The sequence below is a fragment of the Anser brachyrhynchus genome (assembly GCF_964034855.1).
Source record: "Anser brachyrhynchus genome assembly, chromosome: 4".
NCBI classification, from domain to species: domain Eukaryota; kingdom Metazoa; phylum Chordata; class Aves; order Anseriformes; family Anatidae; genus Anser; species Anser brachyrhynchus.
The window spans coordinates 22,782,600-22,806,651 of NC_137698.1; the positions used below are offsets into that span (position 1 = coordinate 22,782,600).

Genomic DNA, 24,052 nt, shown 5'->3' on the forward strand with positions numbered 1-24,052 from the left:
GAAGTACTTCAAGTATTACATTATGTAGCAGCTTTCTTGCTTTCTAATTGTCATTAGCCTTCTGATACTGCTTTACTAACAATTAAATGTTTCTCATGAGGTACTTGAGTGACCATACCACCAGTATTTACTCTAAATGTTAGAACAGTCCTATAGTGGTATAAATAATAAGCACTCATCTACTTATTAGATGCATGAAATTTAAGCATAAGAGAAATTTCAGCCCCAAAACAGAAAAATTCTGTGAAATTAGAAGACACAAAGACATTTTAGTAACTAGAGAAATAGTACTTATCCCTAATTAATTCTTATATTGTTCTTTTCATTCAAGAATTTCACAGCTTCATTAATCATATGTCTATATTGCACAACACTTACTCTGTGATCATTTATGATTCTATGATCATTTATGATTCTATTTACTACTATAAGAAATATTTGACGTACTTCCACTACCTGTATAAAGCTACCACAAAATGTGCTCAGTTTTTTTCTCCTTTCTGGAGAGCATTTTGTTGTGGCCCTTAACTGAACGAACCAAAAGTAAGCATTTCTGAAAACTGTACCTATAAAAAGCTCTGTAGAATACATAATATTAATTTTGATCCTTATTCACTGAGTTACTCGGGGCATATGTACATGATATAGTAGAGTGCTGTGTTCAGGCACTGCAAAGTCAGTTCTGTGAGCACTGGTATATCTACATGGCAGAGAGCATGCCATGTCACCAGTTTTATTTTTCATCATTTTAGCTTGGCACTGTACGCAGGCTAATTAGTGATGCCTTTAGAGAAGGTAGCTCACCTGCATCAAAGCTGCACCCTGTTGCTGCAGCTGTACTGCTCCAGCTCCAGGAGCAGCTCCTTGTTACCACTAAGGCTCTGCATGGTGTTCCATGTACAGCATGTCTTGGTCTCCACACCAAAACCAAGAGTTTCAGAAGAGCTTAGTCATACTGAAATTAAGTGCAATTCAAGCTACTAAACTGCCTTGGCCATTTCAAACATTCTTGCCAGGATATAATGGTTCTGTTTTTTCTGTAAAAGCAAATTCTAAATCTACCCTTAGATTTAGCCAGCTAGCTAAATCTTAACATTAGAAACTGCACTCAGTCATTCAGCAGCTGGTGACTATTATCGACAAGTAATCCTTCTACTTTTAACACTCTGTGTTGCTGTTAAAAAGATGATAAATGTAATGGTTGCATTAAGCTGGGCTAATTTATTCCCTCTCATAAAAGTGCAAAGGACGAACTGCTACCTCTCAATTAAACCTTCTTATTCAGCACAGCATATCCAGTGGAAGAGGCCATTTCAACTGATACAAAGTACTGTCAAATTACAAGTTTCGAACCACAAAAATGAGTCACAGAAGTGATTTTTAACATCCATTTTTCTTTTGACCAACAACCACTTGAAGACTAACATCTCATTATTAAACTGACTATAAATAGTATTTTAAAGTAGCCTGTGCTGGTTTTGATTGTGTGTCCTGAATTACAGACAGCTAAAAGACAGTATCAATTCCTATTCAGAACACAACATTGAGGGATAATTAAAAGGAATTTTATCTTAACATAAAATCATGTATTTTTGAAACACTCTGTTCAACTGCTACTTACACACACAACTCTAAGTGGGATCAGCGGTAGATTTCAATGAGCTTGATCAAGCTTTTATTTTTTTATTTCACACGGTAGCCATGAAAATTGATTTCCCATTTTAACAGAGTAATTAATATACAAGTAGAAGCTTGGTTATATTGTATGGCCTTCTGATATTCAATGAAGGGTGAAAACCTATTTACGTATGTTGAATCAGGACAATCCAGTCCAGAATGAAAGCTCAGTATTTCAGAGCCAAATGTAAATGAGATAAAAATCACAATTATTTCCACAAATACTTTAACAAGTTATTTTGAATCATTACTGCATGCAAGAGAATTAAGAACCACTTAAATATTCTGTGGATGTTAATGATAACATCAAAACTCATCACTATAAATTCTTCAGCCAGCTACACATACAGCTTAATCATTAGTTCTTGTCTGAGAAAACATTTTACAGTATTTTCAGAAGATGAGAATTTTCAAGCTATTTCTCAGGTCTTATTTTCTAAATGTGATACTTGATCACACACCTTTAATGTGCAACAGATGCATAGGCAATCCCTTGTAATGGCCGCACAGGGCATTCAAGGAATGGAACTCACCGGTTGTTCAGTGACTGAGATTAGCCATGAGTTCTCTTAGCCAAGTACAGAATCATTTGTTCTTGTTAGCACATGTGGAACTTGGATTCTTTCCCTCTTGCTGATGAACTCAGACTTAAAAAATACACCAGGCAATCTTCACCTATAAATGGGAACTTAATTTAAGGATGTGATCCATGCAAATTAATTTCATCATTTTCTATTATGAGATTATCAAAATTAACAGATACTAATTCAAAAGTAGTCTATGTATGTATCATATGGTACATATCCTTTAAGGGCAAAAAAAAGCAGATATGTATTTCAAGTGCAACACATTCCGTTTCATATAAAATCTTCACCTCTGCAACCGTTTTCTCTGGATTGTCTAGCCTCTCTAGCCTACTCATGAGTACTGGTAGTCAGAGACACAGCGGTGAGATTTGCAACATAACCTATTCCATATTATCTCAGGAACAGTTTCCTCTGAAAGGTACTGTTGCACTGAAATGCAATCACAGCGTATTCTGAAACATACTTTTAAACTTGCTTGCTCACTCACTAAGACAAATAAGGGCAGAAAATTATGATGGAACAGCTCTAATGACTTTTTCATAAGATTTAAATATATATAAATTGTAAGTTATTATTTTAATTGTCATTTACTCTGAATGCAATTTCTGATATGCATCCCTAAATATTATCACATAATCTTTTAAACTGTAAAAGAAGTATATTTCTAACAGTGAATCACATAATCATTAAATACATCATTAGATTTAAAACAATTATTATGTAGTGGAAATGTAATTCTTTGTTCTGGAAAGCTTTACAAGAGACAAGGAAGCAGTACATTTCAAAAAGTGATAAAGTATGATACTACGTGCATTCTCATGAGATGGTACCAAGTTTCAAGGCCAGCATATTAAAACACAAAATACAAAAATGCCTTCTTTATAAGTAGGTTAGAGGTTGTCTTTTTTAAAGTACTTTTTGATTTTTTTTTAAAGGTAATTACAAAACACATTTCACATCCAACTCATATTTTTGCATGTATTTTCATGTTTAAAAGAATGTTTAATTCCATTAATTCTTTTTTCCAAGACTGCTTAGTCAAAATTCAGAACAGAGTTTAAATGATCTTGTCATAGTTCTTTATGTCAAATACTGCACTACTTGGGCATTTGGACTGTAGTGATGCTACAGCAAAGAAAGGGAAATGTCTCTGTAGTCTACTTTTTCTTCATATCTACAACCTGTTGGCAACTTTTTCCAATGTTTTTCCCCAGCAGAATATAGTTTCTGAAACCAAATCTTTCATGAGAAATCGTAATTTTGAGTAATTTCCTTTAAATTGTCATTAGATGTGAATCCAGTAAAGCAGAAATATTTTGAGATGGCACTGATCCAGATCAGAATGTCTGATCTGCTGGACTGCTGAACATTTTGAAGTTCATCTTTATGGCCTCAACTACTACCATATGCTATTTGCAATTCAGATGCCATATATCCCCTGCAATCAAAATGCAGCAGGCAGATTGGTTTGCTAGAACTCGTCAGCCTGGAAAATCTAAGGCTGGAATCTGCTTGACAGACATCTAGAAATTCATATGGGGTATGGAAAAAGTCACTTGGCAACAATTAATTCACTATCACTTCTAATACAGAGATTAGAGGCTATTAAATTAAACGAGGTTATAAGAGGTTCAAAACAACAAAGGAGTTATACCTTCTCACACAAGTAATTAAGCCGTGAATGAACTAGACCTATACATGTAAAGCAGATGGCAGTGGATTTGGAAGAGGATTCACTATGTGGAATTCGGCTGGGAGCTATCAATATATATTTGCCCTGTTTTTGTATTATTCCCTAGATATTCATAACAGATCAAAAACAATATTGTGCAAGACAGAGCTTTGATCTCCTCTCAGTTACTGGAAGTTTTTCATGTGTTTATGCTATACCTCAATTTTTCCTATAGCTAAACTGCAATGACAGTCCTGCTGGTATCCTAACAGAACGTAAGAACATTTTTTACTGAGCCCCTCTGTAGCTTTATTACAACTCTATCTGCAGATACACAATGGCTCATTTGAACACAGTTTAACACAAGATGTGGCTCAAATGACATACTCCCAAATTCCAATTTTTCATGACCTCTAAAACAGAATATAACCCAATGAAAAGTTTTCAATTCCCGTTTCTGGTTTCTTCCGTAAACAAGCTCTATCTTATAGCCCACAAAATATCTGAGTAACCTTATTATATTATAAGGTTATATTATATGTTATATTGTCCTATTTCCTTTATTTGCACATTATTCAGTGGAGAAAGAGATGAAAAAATTACAAAATGGAGTGCCATTACATTTTTTTTTTTTTAGCACAATAATTCAAAAGACAGACTTTAAAAGTTCCAGGCGAGAGGCGACAGCAACATGGTGAAAAATTATACATTAACAAATCTCATTATACATTACATTGTTTCAGGCATTTCATTGTAAACCAGACTGCCTCAATATATGTTTAACAATGTAAGCCTTCACAAAATATTAGGTCTAACAGCTATGAGTGACTAAGTCCTATTTTGTTCATAAGAAAGAGGAACTTTATTGATGGTTTCTTCGTACTCAATACTTCTTCCTGTACATGATTATTTGCTAATTTTAAAAGGAAGGATAATAGTTGAATTTGAACTATTGGACTAAGCTCAGTCTTAAATTGATATGTCACCTAAGGATACACAGAATTAAAGACTTATCAAAAGCAGAAAAAATATATTCCTACTACAGTACTAGACGCACTGCATTTAAATCAGAAGATTCTGTGACAAACAGGCACAAATGACAACATGACATTTAAAAAAATGTTATGGGGAATATATATTTCAGGTAATCACTTTTGATGATATATATATTTATATATCTCACAATATAGCACATTCACATTTCAAGAGGTGTAAAACATTATGAATACCATTGTCTTTTATAAATGTTACTGTTTTCCTTAGCTCTTTTGAAGATTGTCACTTACATGCTATTTAGAATAAATTATTTTGAAATTTGTTAAAAATACTTGTTAGCTCTGAAGAATTAGAAAAATACCTATATATTTAATTTATTCAGTAATCGTAAATGAATCAGAACAAACACAGCATCTCATCAAGAACTTACTTCCATTAATCTGTATTTTTTATTTTGTATTATTATTGAACTTTCTCTTGAGAAAAAAATGGTGTCATGGGGCACTAACTCTTCATTTATTTTTTTTTTCCTTATAAGTCTTTTAAGTTTGCTTCTGATGTAAAGCTATTGAAGTCCATCACAAAATCCCATTGATAACCAATGCAGTACCTCATTAGGCCATACTATTCCTTGACTCCCAAGAAGAGCAACATAAAGGGGATGTACTGTTTTACAGTGCTTCTCTGAATGAGACCTTTAGTGTGAAATAAAACAAAGATATATATTTTTTAAACTTGGCAAGTATTTGAAGGCACTGCTATGAATGAAAACACAAATGTACAGCACGTTAAGGGACCGTGGATCAAAACCCTCTTGGGGTTTGCCCTGAAGTTCTATGCCCAGCCATCTCTTTTAGTTGATCTTTTCAAATATTGGAACATTTTTTGTAACCATCTAAAAAAACCCTAACTTCAAAAGATCTGTAAAGACAATGTTATGTCTTCAAGTAATGAAAGAAGTTTGAAAAGGTTTCATCTAACAAAACGGTTACTTTTTTTTGGTAATATTTTTGTTACAAAATTTGTAACACTCTTGTTGAGCACTTATAATCTTTGCTATGTACAAGACACATATATCATTGCTTACATTTATAGGGACAATGACACCACTAAATGTTAAGATGAAATTTTTTTGATAAACATACTTCAAAGCAGAAATACCAGGAAAAATAATCCACGTAACCTATAAACATATATATAGCTCTAACATTCCGAGCAGCAATTGTCTAAATAAAAAGTGAAATGGAATTAAATAAAATTCAGAACATGCTAATTCAAAAGAAAATAGGTGTCAAGGTGATTCATTTGCTTTGTTCATACAACACTGAAAATATATACAATAGAACCCTTGTTTGCAAATGTTTACTCTATCAAAAACATCATTAGACTACACTTCCTAGACAGCATGCAGAGTAAACTAATACATAGAGTCTGCAGGTGTTGATTGGACATCTCAGATCAAAATGAGTAACACAAACAATGCTACATCTAAATTGTCCCCTTTATACTTTAGAACTAGAGTTAATGAATTCCAGAGGGACAAAGTACAGAAAATTTAAGATCTATTGAAAAATACAGGCTGAAAAGCAAAGAAATGGAAACAAATAGACACTACACATAAGCTTACATATTTTTTGTCAGTCTGAACCAGTTAAGTTTCCCAAGGTATTTGATGAAAGTACAAGCTCAAATAGCTTATACATAACACTATGTGAAACAAACGCACAGGTTTACTGCCCCAGCTACAAGCTCAATATCCAATATATTAACAATACAATGCTGCACAAGTCCCCATGTGTGGCTAGCAGAAATTCTTCATTCTGCTTGGTGAATTAATGAAGATATTATTGACAATTAAAACCATTTGATCCTTATCAACATATAATGCTAAGAAGGGAATATTTTTCTCCACCTTTGACAAGACAGCCTCCTCTACACAGAGGAACCATAGAATTGCTCGGATTGGAAGGGAACTCAAAGATCATCTAGTTCCAACCCCTCCTGCTATAGGCAGGGCCGAGGAGGGTTCCTTCTTATCGTGCTACTATTTTGTAGCTGTCTGGAGACAACATCACACTATTTTTCTTTCCTGACACTTGGTTATGGTCAAAAGCAAATACTATGTAAGAATTTGCATCATACTTAGCAGAATTATGCCCATGGTGTTTTTCATTGACTGAAAGTTTAGGCATATGCCTTTAAAACACTGATCATAATCATGTTAAATTTACAGTTTCATTTACTATTATGTTAAATAGATCACTATGTTTCTTATTTTAATGACCACCTCATTCAACAGTGTCAGAAAAATAAGAAAAAAAAGTCCAATTTTACCCTTTTCTCCAACAATTTTCAAACAAATTATTCTGGATTTTAAAAATGATTATCTAGTAACATGCTTTAGAGACACATCAAACCACACACACAATACAGTAGCCCTTCTAAACTTCTTTACATCTCAAAAATCTAAGAGGTTCCTAGTACTGAAAATGTGTGAACATGATTATTGTCAGTGCATGGAGCTAACAGAGGAAACAAATGTGTGCCAGGAAATCTGCAGCTAATGTTCTCACATATTTTGGAGGATGCAGAAAACACAGTCAAGTCCTAGTTTTGTGGGTGGAATAGTAATGCCTTTTCCACTACTGAATGAAGTAGCTGAAAGACAGATATATTTTGCATTAAGTAGTTTTCAGTCAGTCAGGATATTTCATGTGAAAAACAGTACACATACACACACACACACACCCCCAGTGAACACAAAAGGTTTGCTAAATTTCAACAGGATTCTTTGTTAGTCTTAACCTCTCTGATTTGATATCTTACTGTGTCATAACTCAAAGAAATGCATTTGTTTATCTGGCTATTCAATTCAAAATAGCACATATATCCACCATTTTTAATACCCACTTGTGCATCAGGAAAATCTGCATGACTATGCTGTAACAATTTTAGTATTTTAACACTATAGTATTACTGCAATGAATACCTAAGAAACAAGGACTATTTCCCTCTACTATGTCTTTTTAGTTGCGATTGGAAGAAATGCTCAAGTTGAACTAATCTGAAGGGTTTTTAGACATTTCACCTCCATTTTGGGGTCCACATTACTACATCAACTGTCACAATAGTATGTGAATACTTCCCTGGTCTCATAGAAGTCCATTTTTATGCTGTTTTTTACACATCCTCTTCAAGCAGACACAAACAAGATTGAATTGAGTCTCAGCTCGTCCTGTTTCCAGTTTGCCTCTGACAGCAGATATTATCTGATGTATATAAAAATGTATGTACAGTAATTCTTCTCTGGTGCGTCTTTCAAGCTTCTGCCAACCCCCAGCACACAAATTCCTGAAACATGAATTAGACTAATCCCCTTTTGAGCCCAGTTATGGTTTTGGCCTCCATAACATCATCTGACAATGTGTACTACAATTTAGTTATGTCATAGCATCTCAACCACAACCGCTATTCCTCTGGCTTAAAATTTCATTAGTTTCATTAATGGTCCGTCTCCTTTGAAAACCAGAAACAAAGTATTTCAGAACATCTGGATTGCTTTAATAAACCAGGTACACCCATGTCATGCCTGACATCATCTGCATGCTGTCATTTCTAGCACGTGTCATTACACTGCACACAAACCTCATACATCACTCAGGTCTCTTCCTCTTCTAACCTTACCTTTGCATGATTTAAGGTCAGGGATAACCCACGGCACACAAATAAAAAAAACATATATGTAATTCAACAGAATTAGAAATCATTAGACATCTCATAGCTGTACTAGAAACAGGAAAGAACACAGAAGAGGAAGTGACCCAGTCTTATCTGTACTGAAGATAAAAACCACTACCATTGTTTTGAGGCATTACTGCGAACAGGACTGAGCGTATTCCTGAAAGGGGTAAAGAGCACTGATGACCAGTAAAGTTTATTCCCACTGCTACACTGGGTATGAAGATAGAGATGGCTAGAGGACCTAATTCCACTTCTTCAATAATCTCTGCAACTCTATTATTTAATATATAGAGATATAATGACTGAGCATGCTCCCCAAAGAGCCATAGGAGAAGCAGCATTATACAGTGCAGGCAGTGTATGAAACTGCTTCCTTGGTGTGTGAAACACCACCTAACCAAAATGAACACTGTGAATGTTACAACTCAATGACCACAACAAACAGGTGTAAAATCACTGCCTGGACTTAAAAAGAGAAGAAGGAAAAAAAAAAAGTCTAGAATTGAACTCGGTATTCGAAGGAAACTGGAAAGGAACATAGAAGGAACTTTACTTAGGAGGCAGGCTCCAACACATCTCACATCTCATAAAGGAATTTCTTATTCAATTTTTCATCTTTTTCTTTCATTTGAATACTTGATGCAACAAATGTAGAGAAATTAGAAAGTACAGCAAGTAGTATGTTGATACAGAGGCAACCAGACAACCTAACACTGCAATTCACATCACTGGGGTGAAAAACAAAGACTTTGTAAATTTCTATCAAAGGGAACACCAAACAAGTGTGTCATCCAGTCACTGAAATCCACCTTCTACTCAAACACTGAAGTATGTTCTATCTGAAGCAATACTATCATCCCAAAGGCACTGACACTTCCAGAAAAATGTGAAAAATACCTCAACATAAATGCAGGTTTTTTTTTAATCTATACTTGAGAAACTGGGAGAAATCAACCTATGTACAAAGAGAAAGAAAAATAGCCAATACACATCCTGAGCTTCTCTTCCCAGTGGAACCTTTTTTTCCAAACAAGAATGCAAATTCTTTCTTCCTTCCTACTGAAAACACACAATCTGAGGTTGTGATTTAATTATAACCACATAACAATCTCAATTTCTGAACAGCAACCAAACAGTTTTGCAGGATAATTCTGACTGAAAATTGCAAAGGAGTAGAAATTGTGCAGAGCCTAACAACGACGTTTCATGATATAAAGGATTCTTGTGTGAGGGAAAAGCAGAATCAAGGGGCCTTCTGCAATTTTGCACAGAGAAAAATAAAGGCAAAACACATTATCTCAATATTTAAATTTTTGCAGTTCTGGAAAAAAAAGAAGAAAAGAAGTGTTAGGAGAGAGTTGCATACCATGGTTAATGGGATATTCTTAAGTCTCTTAGATGACTTACAAAGTATTACTGACTTTCATAATTCAATTGGTCTTTAAAAATTCTTATTAGGATTGCAACTGACTTGAAAATTTTAAAACTATTTCTCATAAGAAACACCACATCTTCTGTAACTCTTCTAATAATTTAAGTAGTTCTAGTTGCAAACACAGCTATGGTAGAAATTATTAAAAATTCGCCATAGCAGTAGCTGTTTAAGCAGTTTATCAAATAAAAGAATAACTTTTCTTTTTATATAAGAAGTCCTAAGGCAAGAGCCTGACCTGGAAGGTGAAAGTTGAGAGTGGCTTCACTACTTTCATAATATTAAGGTGAAACTGATCCAACTATGAAGTTTGCCATGGATTTTCTCTTCAGAAATGCAGAACAGAACCAAAATGCAGGATTTTCTCTTCATTTTGCTAACAAGAAATATGTATATTCTGAGTCATCATTGTAATTGATTTCAGGATAAATGTCCCAAGACTTCCATTCTCACTCACGGTTCCTGTTTACCTTTTTTTATTAAAAACAGACAAACAAAAAAACTAATTTTCTCTAGGTTACTGACAGCAATAGACTGAGAAGGAACAGTTCCAAGTGAGATATTCCCACCCCATGAAAAAGATGTCTTAAGCTACAAAAGGCTACCTATGTCTACCATTAAAAATACTATAAAAGTTCTACATGACTTTAGATGGTAAAGTGTTTGGAGGTAATTAAACATACAGAATTGTACCATAAACTACCAACTATATAACTACCAACAGTTACTAACAAAATTTTTATGTTTCTTGTTTCTCATCAGAACTATTGACTGATTTCTGCTAGACTCAAGGCTAACCATGTTGTTGTTCTTGGTGAAAGAAGTGACATTAACAGCACCAAACATAATCTAATATATTTATTGAAATAAAATACATTTTATCATTTCCACGCTTATACACAATTATGCTGAAGTAGATATGATTTAACTATTTAGGACATTCTTTCAACTGAATGCTGGATGTCCTTTGCTTGCTTCCTGTATATGCTACAAGTAAAAAATAAATCACCTTTTTGTTGAAGGCAAAAGCAAAAAATAATCTTTCTGAATCCTACCATATTTCTGATTTCGCAGCTAAAATTTTTTGAGTTTGTTTACATATATGATATAAGCCAAGAGTGAGAGAAACAAATCACTTTAAAAAACATCCATCCTAATACTGCAATAGGTATCAGTCTATTGACTACTGATGGATGCCCTGGATGAATTACCTAGGAGAGGACAAAGGTGACATCTCTACTTTGCTGTTCAGGATGTCCACAAACTGCCTAGTGCTATGACAACTGGTCTAACTTTTTAAAGTTATAACTAAGAAAACTGGTATAACTATTTTAGTGTAAACCTGTAATTAAAGCTGTGTTTTGAAGAAAACTACCTTATTAAAAACTACTGTTGGAAAAACACAAGTCTCAATAAATATGCATTATAGACAGCATTTAGAAAGTAATTCCTCACTGGTTAAGAACATAGAATACCCTCAGAAGGAACCTTTACAACTGATAAATCACAGAAAGGTTTAAGGCCCTGCAAGACAGCCAGTGAACGTGAGTAGGTTATAGATTGAGGAACAAAAATTAAAGTCTGTGGCACAACTTTGAAGCATGAATACTTTCTAATACTATACAATATCTGAAATGAGGGCTATATGTTTCTTGAAGCTTCATCCAGGGCTTTGAACAGTTCTTGGATCAGTGAATAGCTTATGTAAAAAAAAAAAATAATAAAAATAAAATTAATCCAACTTAATACAGGAAAGAAAAAAAAAGAGAGAAAGCATGTCATGACTTCCCTTATTAATCTGAAATTAATCTGAATACATTTATTTTAATACAGGATTTGCTATTTGTAGTCTTGAGTGTTCTTTGAGATTTAAAGATTGTTTAATTCTTTTTCTTTCAGACTGTTTCCTGCACGTAACTCTGCCTTTACAGAAGGCTAAAAGAAGTTCCAGCCATTGAATAGACTCCTTCCAATTTCTATTAAAAACACCTTTCACTGTTCAAAAATAAAGTTTGAAAGAGTGGTTCCTGATGCGTACTGGAATTATTGCCACTGGTGTCTGGTTTTCACCTTCAGATATCTACTGCTAATAAAGATATTTAAATTAAATTTCTATTAAGAAAAGACAACTTTCTAACATTGCATTTTAAAAAGTGTTCTCTTTTTCCAGAAAAGGAAACAGATGTCATGGTAGAGCCATGTTTTAATCAATGCAATTACAAAAGCTGTAGTAGAAATTGAAGTGTAACCCAAGACTCTTTTTTTTTTAAAAAAAAAAAAAAAGGTCTGAAAATGGGAAGTGATTAAGTAGTATTTAACACAAATTATTAAAGTTTTTTTTTTCCTGTAGAAAAAGTACTAATGCATTTTATCAACATATTTGAAAAAAAATCAAGAATTTACTAAAGTTTAATTGCTTAATATTTTTAAAGGTAGAATTATTGTATCATTCAACTACATGCCTAGATATTTACTAAGCTATGAACATTTAAATCATATCTATTTTACAGGAGAAATTCAGCAGAAACAGTAGATAATCTTTCTTATACTTTTCTTTTCTTTTTCCCCCCTCCCCCCCCCCTCCAAGAAGTACAGATGCATTCAGAGGTTTAGGATACATCTATGATGTACTTGTGCTTTTCAGTGAGATTACTTCTTTCCTTTTTTGTATTCACATAAAATTTTCATTTGGAGCTACTACCATAAAGGTATATTTTCATTTTGTTAGTGACTACATACTGATAATTTTTATTTCATTCAAGAATTCTAATAAAAAGGATTTAGACCATCCCTTCTAACCCCAAAACTAATCTTACTATTTGTGCAAATTCAAATCAGCATTTAAAATCAGCATATTCAATATACTATAACTTTCTTGATTATTATCACAGAATTTTGATCTACAGTCAAAGCTCTGGGGAACTTTCTCACTTTAACAGCAAAAGTTCTGCAGTTTTCAAACCACCAAGAAACATTTTTGCTCCTGATGTAAAACATCTTCTCTCTGGGAATGTGTAAAGTTGTAAAACAGAAATAATATTAAGATTCAGATGTGCAGAATAATTCCCCAAAATGTACCCACACCGCACTGTTCCGGATCATTGGGTATATGAAACTTTTCAAAGGTAGATATCTGAGATGCCTCTCAAAATCAGTGTCTACCTGATTGCAATAAAAACTTAATTTCCTATTGTGATTTTACACTTTATAGGAAGAGATTCTGCTCCTTCTGGAAACTGTTTATTAGCTATGAACTGTTAGCTAAACTGTTTACTAGCTGAAGAATTTCCAACTCCAAAATTGAAAAGGTAATTAAAAAGCTTTCAAAACCTTCAGAACTGGACTATTTACATCTCATCACAAAGATAGCTGTTTATTTTTTTCATCCACAATACAAGATCTTTTCGCTTGTGAAAATAAAAGACTGAATTCCCCCAACAATCTTAATTTCAGGATCTGTGGCCTAAATCCTACTGCATATAACAAGAATCTTCACTGTATCATGGTATCTATCACCACATTATTCAGGGACCATTACAAATAAAGCTTTCCTTAATCAGTGTGTCAAATTATCATCTGCACTTACTTGGTTGCACTAAAACCTTTTGTACTATGACTAGAGATTTTATAATCTGCTGAAAATGACCCTTGTAACAAAGACTTCAATAGACAGTAGCTGCACAATTTAAAAGTAAATCTCCTCACTAAGTTTTACAATTTGTTATAATCCTTAACAGGAAAAAGTAGAAAAAATACAGAATCATCAACAGATCACTGAGGAGGTAATAGAAGTCCTGCAGGAGGACCAACTCGATACGTTAGGGCCCGTCTGCCTAGAAGAATGGTACCTGAGATGGAGTGTAACAGAAATCTGGGAAATCAATAGTGGTATTCACTGTTTTTTTCAGATAAAACTAACAAATATAAGTCAAAAAGAAGGAAAATACATAAAGATGTGCTTGTGCAAACAGGTCACAGTTAAACTGAGAAAAATCACTGTGGCTGTTTGTTACAGAAATCCAAAGTGTACAGAGGTTTGAAAGCCTATCAGAAATTCATGGGATAAAGCCTTCAGAATATAACCTTCAGCTTGGGAAATCCCTGAGCTGTGGACTGCCACATGCCAGAAAGTTTCATTTTATGCTTGATCTGTTCTTATTTTTCCAAGGCACTTTTGACTGGCCACTATTAGAGACAGGACATCAGACTAGAGGGTGATTTGACTGAACTGAATTCAATGCCATTCTTTTGTTTGTATGTAAAAAAAAATTAAGAGTTTGAACAGACTGATTTTTTTTAATGTCCATTTGCATATACTGTACAAAAGATCCATTTACAATGACTAAGGTACAAAACAATACACCCTCATTTCCTACTAACTGTTGCTTCAGCGAATACCAGTATTTCTTTGAATAGCTGATTGTTTTATTTCCTGCAATGCCAACAGAAATCTGATGTGGTATACAGCAATGAAGAAGTTAATTGTTCAGATTTTACTACTAGGAAAAATTCCTTTAGAGCAATTTACTACTATAAGTAACATCTTTGTCTTCTGAAAACAGAAGGAGGATTTGGGGAAAATATTGTTAATAAAGAAAGGAATAAAATGATCACAACTCAACAAACGTCCTTTAGGCACCATTAACACACAATTACTGCATCTAAACTGATTCACAGAAAAAGTTTTTTTTTAAGTGAAACAAATGCTGTGACTTGGAGAAAACTGGTTTACCTCATGAAATATACCATTTACACAAAGCGGTGACTCCAATATCACCCTTTTACATTAAATATAACCTACGTAACAGTGAAGAATTGGAAAACAGTTTTGTCACTGCTCTCTCCACTCCCCTTTCCCTCTCCCTAGTTCTGACGACGCACACTACTGTAATGGTAGGGTTAATTCCCTACAGCTTTACTAGGGGTTAGTGTGTGGCTTCAGCTGTGAACGATGGTTTCACTTGAGAAAGAAATGCAATACATGTACATTTAGAATTTATACTATATAGTATGTAAATCTGAAATTTATACTGTATGAAAACAATCAAATAATCTTTTCCCAATAGGAAAGGAACAATTGCTGCACTCGATTTGTTTTGCTGTGTTTCAGCTGGAATGTGCTATCATTCACAATTCTCTCCCCCCAACTCTTTTTTTTAAAATGCAGTCTGAAGTCTAATGAAAAGCCATAGTAAGACCAAACACAGAATACCTGGAGCGACCTATCAGACCAGTTAGCTGCATAAATATCTAAGACTGCATGGTACAGATCTTATTTCCTTTACTCATAGCAGAAGTCTGCTACTACTATTCATCAGTGGAAGAGGAGACTATACATACATCCAGTTTTATTCTTGCCTACCATTTTAAAATTATTTCAAAAAGCTGAGTCTAAGCTTCTGTAGATGTCAGGGAAGCAGCAGCTTTCTTCCTTTCAACATCTCCTGGCTAATTTTCCATCAGGAAGTACTTTCCAAGTAAACCAATGACTTCTTTGCAGCTTAGCTGTGAGTGTTTGCAACAGCAGAGAAGTAAGCTGCTTTTATCTTCATAGTTATTTAAAGGGCATACTTATATTTAATGACTTTGTTCTTGTCAGAGGTACAACAGAGAAGACTGGAAGCTCAGAGAACAGACTGAAAGAAGGGGTGGTCTTTAAGCTGCCCAGCTGCTCTATTTGCTATTAGCAATTTTCTCAGACTGGTTACTTTCACTCCACTTTAAGGGAGCCGTGCAGTTGCCCTACTTAATCCTACTGATCTCGTATTGTGAAAAACGGGAAAACAATCGACTGCATTCACCAATGGCACATTTCAGGGATGACCCCATCTTCTTTTCCCCCAGTGGCAGAAAATTGTGCAGAATACTACTCCATTCCCTCGCTGTAGGAGTGGAGAAGTATGCGCCACATACTTCTCGTGATTCCTGACCAAAAACAGTCACACCAGCAGAATTTCCCAATACAGTTTGTTTTATCAGCTACTCAGCTTACTTTGTGAAGACTGGGTTTAGCAAACCATTTTGAATACCTGTTTGCTGTTAGTTTGTTATACTATCAATCACTAACATTGCTATGTGCAGCCCAGTTGAGTTTATTTGTAGAGGCAAGTTGATACCAGAAGAAATTATGCAAATCCTTATCAAAAAAATCAACAATCAAGTTTTCATGAGATTACCTACCACAAGTGATACTCATTTGAATTATAAATCTCCCCCACAATAAGTTAGGACAAAGGAGTCTTCCAAGAGTAACGAAGATCCCTTTTATTAAACTTCAAGATGGTAGTGAACTGTAGTGTCTTCTTTCTTCAAAAGGTTACAAAGGGGTTACAAAACCAGCCACTAAATACTGCAGAACAGCCCCAGATTAATTTTGCAATTTTTAAATTGCCTCCCTCTCACCCCTACACTTTTTTCTATAACTAATTTGTGTGTGTACTGGAAGCCTTGCTAGCACAAGCCTTCTAATGAAATGAAAAACTGTATTTGCAACATGAAGATCTTCAACTGACATTTGGTCAGCAAAATAGAAGTAGAGGATACAGGTTTTCAAATTGTTAAGTATGCGAGTTATAATATCATAGTTTAAAGCATTACTGCTGATTATGTGATATCATCAGTGCAAGGCTTCTAAAATATGCTATCGTATTTACGATTTTCATATGGTCAAAGTGTTTTCATATGTGGACAATGAGAGTGGTGCCACAGAAAGATCAGACAGAACTTTAAATCAAGTGTTTGCAATAGTAATACATAGAACAAACTAATAAAGAACTGGTAATTATAACAAAGTAGGTGAAAACAGCAAAATTAATCTTAAAATGGCAATAATATTTAACAATGCTGTTACGGAGGTAACCAGTAATTTGGAAAAAAGCAAGATGACTGTTCTACAATAGTAATCTAAACAAAAACTGTTTTGCTCAATTTTATGGTACCTAATACCACCTTACCACAATGATAGTCATTATGCTATAACAAATGCTGTGTTTCTACAATGTAATTACATAATTATAAAGAAAAAGCCTTGGAAAAAAAATCCATGCAGATTTTTGTTTCATTAGGTATTATAAAGAGTAGCCAACCCTGTAATTTTCATTTGTATCAATATTATAATATTAGAAAAACAAATTTGGCAACATACTGGGGACTGTTGCTATGTAATAGCAGAGTACGTGTCAGACTTGAATACTGCATCACTGGTGGACACTTGCACACCAAGTATGATGGTGATTTGCATCTGTAAAACTCATAGCAAACACAGAGGAATGCTACAGTGAATGTGCAGAGATCTGCCATGCTGAGAATGCATCGACACCTCTGTGCTATCATTCACTGCTGTCTCATACTACGTGTTTCAAACATCATCTAATAGCAATCATTTGGACTTACTATTATCTTTAACTGTCTGTGAATATTCAGCAGATATTCCCAGACAGTTCATATGAAGCATTAGGTATTTGGTATTGCTAGGGACTTGGGTCTTTTACACAGCAAAACACTTTGCCACATGCATGACTTTTCATACATGAGTAGTCCTGCTGAGTTCCACTGAATTACTATTAGGCATCAGGCTTAAAAATTAGCATTAAGTTTAAAACTAAAACATATGCCTAGGTGATTTGTTGACTCAGTTGAGATGCTTTAAGGGAAGTATTTTACTGTGTGCTTGTATGTTAGTTTTGTCACTTCCAAAGTCATGCATATGTACCTGTTGGTACAAACTCGTTTTCTTAAGATTTTACAGGAACTACTGTTGTATTAGTACATTGTATTCTCCCTGAAAATTCAATATAGAAGTCCATTAATATTCTAAAAGCTTTCCTCAGAGAAATACTTATTCAGATATCATCTATGGAATTGAATACCTCTTTTAACATTGCAAGAGATTAACAACGAATGTACTGATGGGTTCTGATATGAAGTTTGGCATTCCACTGCAGAACTGGAAAAAAAAAAAAGAAAAAAGACAAAAAAAAGCAAATGAATTGTCTCAAAGATGTACAAGCACATTAGGTATTTATATATACACTGCACATCTACATATTTCATGAATTTTAATTACTGTGCTATTTTTTAAAATGAAATGTATTTTCAAAGTGAATCTTATCTGTAGTGTATCCCAAAGTCAAAATGATCTTAACCAGGCAATGAACATTCCTAACTTCTGAGGCAAAGGAAGGGTTAATAGATTCTAACATGAAGGAAAGATCCAGAGCAGGAGAGCGCAATTTGTTTGCCACCAGTAATAATCAATGATCCTCTTAAAGTATTTTCATATTATGTGTTGCAAATTCAATTCTCCTTGGGTTAGAAGAGTGTGGCTGTACGCACTGTTCCCAAAAATCTTTTCCCCATGTAACTACACAGTGACAAATCATGAGTAATGCCAACCAGCATTTGTAAAGCTTTTGGTAGCAAACATTAAAAAAAAAAATAGCATGCCACCGAGGTTGTTTTGGTATTTTCTCTACCTAGTTCTTAGTTTAATGGAAGAAAATTGCCTCAGCTAGTCCCTGCCAAAATCTGCAGACATTTTCAGTCTCTAATCAAATCTCCTTTCCAAACGGTGTAACAAAGTATAAATTTTTCAGATGTGTTAGACACTTCTACATAGTGAACCAATCTAAAATACATAATTTAGCATTGACAGAGCAATGGTCCTAATAAACACGACATATAAGGGGACAAACTCCACAAGCTTCATGGTATACCTGGGCCTTTGGCTTTACTTCAGAATAATTCAATATGTACAGGCTACTCCAAGAGCTAGAATAATCCATGATTCACTTATGGAACCTCAGTAAAGCAGGATTTAAAAATGGTTTTAGCAACATTAAAATGATATAAAATGAATCTTTAACCTTACATTATGTTATAAACCTATCTCACAACATATTTGAAAAATCAAAAGACAATACTTAAGCAAGAAAACAAGTGACACAAAGAGACATTTGTTATTCCAAACAGAATCCATTAATTTCCAGGAGGATTGAATTCACTTTTTCACATGACATTTAAGTTCAATGTAATGAATTTACCTCCAAACCTATTCCACTTAAAAATCAAATTGTTCTACTTGAAAATTTTCATCTACTACACACTTTTCTCTCTGAAAACAAAACAAAACAAAACAAAATCCCAACTCAGTCACAGTACTAACTCACGCTGATAAAACCACACCAACAGCTACAATGAGATTCATGCTGAGGATTACTTTCAAACAGTTGGTTTCCTCATCGGTCCATTACAACTAATTAAGGAATCAATCATGTGTAAATGAGATGTTCCATATTTTGGCTAACGAAGTGAGTTTCCTATATACTAGTAAAATAGCATCGATGTAAAATAATCTTAAAATCTGATGTCTGGAAGTTTAATATTGCTGTTATTGGATGGCTCTTCATCTACTAACGCAGCTAATCTAGATTTCTGTCCTTAACAAAAAAACATAAGCCAGATATCACTAAAAATGAACTCTTCCTAAAAAAATCCATTTTAACGAGACACTAACACATACACACACACACATATATATAAAACTTCCCTAATTTGGGATTTCACTTTCAAGTCTAAACTACAAAAAGCTAAAATAAATTTAATTTGGAATATTTACGGCACATTTAATGGTAGGAAAGGCTATGATGAAAGTGAAAACTGATTACAGCAGAAGCACTCCCACCAATTCCATTTAGCAGTAACCTCCACTGTTGTTTAGTCAATACACCTTCCAACCCTAATTCCTAGAATTCCTAGAACAACTTTAGGGCAAGAGAGTTCCTGACACTGCTAAACTGGAACACTACTATCAAGGATCTGCCAAGAAAATGCAAAAGGATGCTGTACACAGGCAGCTGTAAGGTTTGGAGCTGTATGTGTACCATATATATTTGAACTTTTAGGTACTCCTACTGTCATTAAATACATTAGTAATAAAATATCTGCGTAAAGCATACAAGTGTTACAAAAATGAGAAAAAAATGTTTACTTTTTTACAGAAATGTCTCACTATATACTTGCTCTTCTTAGAAAGTGCATAAACACTTTAAGGATCTAAAATAAATCTGTAATTTGGCACTGATCCTGCAGACTTCTTGACTTGCTCACCCTCATTCAAGGAACAATCGCTTACACTCAGGGAGACTAAGCCTTCACAAAAGTTACCAAGCACATATTCATCTTGGTTGGGCTTTTGTGCAAGTTGGTCTACATATATATCAAGCTGTTCCAAACAAGCAGTAATTTGTGTAATATTTGCTGTTGTCAATGTAGACTCTGGAATTGTGACTACAGAGTTCTTTAATCCCCTCCATTCCTCATGCTACATAGCTGTGGGCTTCATTTAAGTTGGTTCTTGCTACACCTGCATTTTGTAAAAAATTCTTTCCTTTCATCACTGAGATAAGATTACTGTCATAGACGACTGGAGTCACAGAGAAAAATCTCTATCATCATCTTCTCTGGTTTTAGAATCAAACTTCAGTCTTTCTATATAATGCCTCTGCCAAACTCTCCTATCTACAGGAACATATAGCCTCAGTGTTGCTCAGGACTACTGTCAATGACATTTTTTTCAGCTGCAAAACGCAATAAAAGGACTCCTCATCTAGCACTGTGGACAGACCAAAATTCTCTCCTAGGGAATGCATAAAATCTTGTGTAAATTATAAAATTCCAAACTACCACAGGTAACAATCTTCTACAGACAGAAGGACTAGCAAAATAAACTTTTAAGTTTTTGCCATGATTATTTTTTGAAGTTGTATGCAAGCAGCTACTTCATTTTCTGCTCTTTGTTTTGGAGTTATCCTAACTTGAAGCAAATAAGAAGCAAACTGCTTCTGAAAAAAGAAAAAAAAAAAAAGGCGAGTAGGTTATTATGTACACTGATAGACAGGCTTCTTTCAGAGCACAACAGTATGAAAACAATTCCTCAAATCATGCGTGAATATGACCAGGAATTATTTTATCTACTTCTCATTAATAAGTGTTTTGGAATCAGATTTTCTGTGTATAAACGAACACATACTGATATATACACAAACGCATATAATCATAAATACATAATGTAGTGTAAGCATTCTAGAATCTCTAAACATGTTTGAGTAAAGGCCAAAAAGGAAAAATTATCCAAAGGGATACAGGAAAAAATGCAAGAAACACTGATATAAGGAAAGGAATAATTTTAAATAGGCCACTAATATGCAGATATTGGAAGCTTGTTAATCAGCTATTCAGAAGCTTTCATGTTCTTGTTCTAATGAGTCACAGAGCAGAGGTGATCATAATAAGTTTTACTGGGATTGTGTGGCCAGTTTTTGCAGACCATTACAGACACGGTTGGAAAGGATAGATACCTGGGGACTGGCATACAAAAATGTTCCACCAGACCTCTGTGCCTATGTTAAAAATGCAAAGCTTGAACTTGCTTGACCTCCAAAACTAACCACCACCTGCCCCAAACCAAGATATATCTATTATAGATAAATTATAGTGTAAATAGTTAATATAAGTAATACAGATTTGCCAGCACTTTAGATAAAACCTTATCTGCTGGGGATTCTATTTACTTGACTTGTATGTGCACTCATTAAAAATGAACAGCAATGCTAACTTTGAGAAAGAAATGGGTGATGAATAATGAAGAAAAAATGAAGAAAAAAACATCAAAAAATGAATGAAAAACTCAAAAAAAAAGAAGCAAAAAACTGAAAAATTCATATTGCATCTGTAAAGAGTAAGTCTGAAAATTATTTGCTAAAATACATTTTGTGGTCTGTGTATTTCTCTTTATTACTCTTTACTGCACATATGTAACAGACAATACTGACAGATGCACATTTATTAAAAAAATCCGTAACTTACTCATTTTTATCAAACTTCTTTCTTACTTTGTCTGTGAAAAGCTCAAGTACTATGATATGCTTTCTAACAAAACTTAGTGCATGTCAATGCTGGTTTAAGTTCAGTTAATGCAGCATCCAATAACCCGCGTGTGATACGAAGTAGTGTTATATAAATGAAATGTATATGTGCAAAGGGATGGGCCAAAAAAGACTTATGATGTGTGGACATACGAGAGAGAAACACCAGCCTTTTAGAGAGCTCTGACACGTGGAATCAATAGGATCTGCGACAAACGAGGGGAAACACTCCACTAACTTGGTATGTTAGCAAGAACTGCCATGTAATCAATTAGGCATGTATCTGCTAGCAGTTTTAACCCCTTAATAATGTATTTTTTGAGGTGAACATTCTAACTCAAAGTACTTTGGAAAGCTTAGCTTAGAAACAAGGAAACTATGTTTACAATGGAAGAGCTCCCAACAAGTTTAAACAAAATCACCGAGAGTTGGGATGTAAAACGGTACTGCACAGTATCGAGGGGCACAGAGAAGCCTAAAGGACAAATTCCACAGCAGTAGAGCCACCTGAACTGTTCATACCTGAATTTTGTCAATCAACTGAATTAAGATTTCACAATTCTATGACATATAAAGGTGGATGTAGCACAGAAAGTTTTACACAGGCCAGTATCTTGCCTCCAGCAGTGACCAGTGATGTGCTTTTACAGAAGAGCATAAAACCAGGGCATGCATAAAGCGAGACCTCCCAGTCCAGTGCTGCATGGTGAACGGTGACCTGTGCCTCAGGAATCTCCTCTGAGCCACACACTGTATCTCTTTCTTTAGTATGCACAGAGATGGTGTACTGCTGATGAGACGCCCACTTTCTTTGTACAGTTAATATTGTTCTTAGTAACTGTTTACATTGCCCTGGATGATCACCTACAAAACACCAAGCTTTTCTTTAAAAAAGCTTGCATGTAATTTATTCCAGCCTTCCAATATTTGTACGAAAACAAACAAAAAAAACATAAGACCCTAAGAATATTCCCTCAAAATAAGACTGAAAATGACACTTAATGTTATTAAAGGACTCTGAAAACTAACCAGAATCAACACTGAAAGGACCATCTTCAGCTTGTTTTATGATCATTTTCTGTGCATTCACATAGGAAAAAAAAAAATGAAAATGTCCAACCATGCAGGTGAACAAAACTATCCTGCTATTCCTAATTGCTACTTCATCTCACCACTTTTCAGCAAGGTAGAAGGTATTTTTCAAGTAACAGCATGTGGTTTCATGACAGACTCCACAGGAAGTTATGCTGTGAGTATTGGAGATTCCTTTATATTGGGATGCTGCTGTTGCTGCTGTGTTGGATTGTCATAACTTTTCAAACAGCATTTTCTTCTTCTTTTTAGACATTGAATTCTAAAAGATGTTCTCTTGTTTATATATTTATATATACACACACGGAAAAATATAAAAGTCGTATATTATTCTTAAACTCATGTACTATAGGAGATTAAATGTGTATATTACCAAACACAACCTACCATGCTAGCATAGGAAATTAATGTTATTCCTAATTATATTTTTAATATTGTAAAATGATCAAGCCAATGTGAATCTCCTGCTACATTTCAGTTTTCTTATTTTTTGTTTCCAGTTCTTTCGTAATTTCTTATAAAACAGAATTCTGTAACTACATACTGATTTCATAAACATACACCTTTGTATTTTTTTAAGCTGAGACATAACAAAAATCACAAGTACGAAAGATCAGTAGCCACTTTTGATGCCTAATTTAACACGGTGTGCGATATATAAGTCATTTTGCTTAATATGGAATCAGAGTGTCAGCACAGAGGTATGTGCCTGCTACAGTTCTCAACTGGTTATTGTATAAAAATCACATTTTACAACCACAATATAAATGAATCAATGAAATCCTGAATAGACTGAAATAGAACTAGTCTAATTTTTATTTAGCAATATATATAATAATCCCGTTAATTTAAACAGAAGACCAAATGTCTGCAAAATCAGCCCTTCAATTTAGTGCTGAACCAGCAGAACACCTAAACCTAAAGGACTCTA

At 34.3% G+C, this 24,052-nt stretch overlaps 1 protein-coding gene across 1 annotated transcript in view; it reads right to left on the reverse strand.

The window, feature by feature from the left end:
* LOC308194612 (uncharacterized protein) overlaps positions 1 to 24,052 on the reverse strand; it is a 975,354-nt gene that overhangs the window by 390,684 nt on the left and 560,618 nt on the right. Inside the window, exons 17-18 of the mRNA XM_080590727.1 lie at positions 17,974 to 18,050; positions 2,211 to 2,352 (exon numbers count right to left, since the gene is read on the reverse strand). The gene's annotated coding sequence lies outside the window, so the exon portion shown is untranslated. The remainder of the gene's footprint in view (positions 1 to 2,210; positions 2,353 to 17,973; positions 18,051 to 24,052) is intronic.